The sequence below is a fragment of the Austrofundulus limnaeus genome, unplaced genomic scaffold (genome assembly GCF_001266775.1).
Source record: "Austrofundulus limnaeus strain Quisiro unplaced genomic scaffold, Austrofundulus_limnaeus-1.0 Scaffold167, whole genome shotgun sequence".
Lineage (NCBI taxonomy): Eukaryota > Metazoa > Chordata > Actinopteri > Cyprinodontiformes > Rivulidae > Austrofundulus > Austrofundulus limnaeus.
This window is the reverse complement of record NW_013952569.1, coordinates 147,793-150,403: the sequence shown is the minus strand read 5'-3', so window position 1 is coordinate 150,403 and position 2,611 is coordinate 147,793.

Genomic DNA, 2,611 nt, shown 5'->3' with positions numbered 1-2,611 from the left:
ATAATAATAATTATAAAATAAAACATCTTCTGTGAAAACTCGCCTGAAAGCTGCTGAATGTTAAAAGCAGAAACAAAAATTAAAACAATTCAAAGAAAAAAAAGGTAATCAAGAGCTAAAATTAGCACAGCACACAGCTAAAATGGTCAAAACACAAACTAAAACCAACAAAACAGCTAAAACTTGTAATTAACAGAACAGTAGGTAAAAGCTAAACTTATGTAACAAAAGCTAAAATATGCATATGAGCCAAAAGCTAAAACAGCAAAAACTGAAGCCCAAAGTTAAAATTTAAAAAGTGATAAGTATGGAACCCAAAAGCTAAAAACATGAAGTTAAAAGCCAAAAGGAGAAAAACAGTAGCTAAAAGTAAAATAATCAGAACAGTAGTTGAAAGTTAGCATAAAAGTTAAAAAAACAAACTAAAGTTGAACACAATATACTCTATAAATTAGATAAAAGTATCCTGAAATAGTTACAGCCCACTTAAGAGTGAACAAAAATAAAAAGGCAACATTTTGTTTTTGCTCCCATTTTTCATGAGCCAAATTCAAAGAAACTTTTTCTATCAACACAGTAGGTCATTTTATCTTTAATATTGTTCACAAATTTGTGTAATTCAGGCCAGGCCAACCAGTAGATCGGGATCTACTGGTTGATCTTTAGCTGGTTAGCAGTAGCTCAAGGAGCAATGGATCATGGAGCTTGTAGAACGCAACATTAACATTGCAGCCTTAAACGCTCTCTTTGCAACATTTGTTTAACATTGCATTCTTCAACGCACCCTTGTCAACATTTGTTTAACATTGCATTCTTGAACGCGCTCCAGTCTCGCTAGTTTTGGGTGCTGTGAAACAGCACTCCAAACATGGTCTTGCAAGGTTAGGGTCATGTGTTAAAACATGGCAGCGAGGCAGAAATAAATGAACGAAAGACAGCTAACAAGCAAATAAAAACTTATTATTTTCACTTGGAGTGGGAAGAGGATTCATATGTAATTCGAGCGCTGCCTTGGCTTGTCCAAAAAGGATAACGTGGAACAGCATTTCTTTCAAAAGAATGCACAGACGCTACGAGGTGGATTTCCCCTCCTAAGGTAAGGCTGCTAATGCAGCCCTATACCTGCCTCAACACGTCTTTCAGCGATGACAAAGTTATGAAAGAAGCGTTTGATGCTGCAGACATGCTTTTCCATGGTTTTAAAAATAAAAGTGAGATTGTGGCTGCTATAGACGTGCAGTTGTCCACCAGAATGGAGGGATGTGTCCAAATTCGTGTCCGTATTTCAGTCTGGACTGCTCTGGGTTGAAAACTAGGTTTTGACTCTGCAAAATGACATTGGGATCAAATACAGAGCAACAAGTCACATGGATGGAGAGTTCTGGAGTCTGCTTTCTCTCACATGAAAATCATCAAGTCCAACAACAAATCCACAAAGACTGATGATCATCTGGAGACCTGCTTACACCTCAACCACCTCATACTGCCTGCCTATGAGACCCTGGCCTCATCTCAGTGTCAGAAATTCCACTAAGGTAGACATACATTTTTACATTATTTATTTATACATTATTTTTATATAGCTTGCATAAAAACTTGTCTCCTCTAGACTTGTCACAATGTGTCTGTATGTTGTTTTTTTATTACATTTTAGACCAGACTAGTGTCTTATACACTGAATGGCACCTTTGCGTTATTTATTTATTTTGCAGTTTGGGTGTGCCCTTGTTCTCTGTACCTAGCGTGGCTGTGTGTGTGTCTTGTTTATAGGTGGTGAACCTGGTAGAACTCTTTGAATGGTCTGGAGCCGACAGTTTGGACCAGTGAGGGACTGAGCTCTTCAACACCTGCAGATGACACCATCCTGCATGCTGCAGATTGAGGTTTGAAATAGTTGTTGGAGATTTGTGAATCTGCACCATCGTTAGTCACTTTTTGTAATAGTATAAACGAGAGAGTTTTATATTGTGTGCTTTGACTTTAGTTTTTTGTTTTGTTTTTCCTCCCCTTTACGGAGGAGAGTTCTTTGAATAAATGAAGATAAGTTCCCGTGCTCCAAAGTTATTTGACTCTGTGGTTCTCGCACTGGACAGGTTTCCAGCCCTCATAGCTCGCACGTTACAGTGAGTACTAATTGAAGGAGGGAAAAAAATTGATCCTTTTTGTMCGAGCATCACTTTTCTGTTTCTCTGTCAGGAGTTAAGTAAGGATTTTATCTTTTCTTTTTTTTTGTAGGTAAATATATGGTTAAGTTTTGTTTGACAATACTTTAAATTAAATAAAACTAGCAACACATTACTTTCTGTTTTATTTACTTTAAAGAAGTGAGGAGTAGGGGGACGAAAAAATATGTTTTTTGATACTGAGACTGGACGAGTAGATCTCGGCAAACTGCCTACTTCAAAAGTAGCTCTTGGTTCAAAAAAGGTTGGACACCCCTGGTGTAATTCTATGTTAATGGCCACTTCTCCTTTAACGAGTTAATCAGACTGTATGATTATTACACAGGTGTGCCTTAGGCTGGCCACAATAAGAGGCTGCTCTAAAATGTACAGTTTTATGAGAAGGGGGTCTCTGCAGTTGCTAAGTGGGAGTTTCTTGTTTTGTGGAA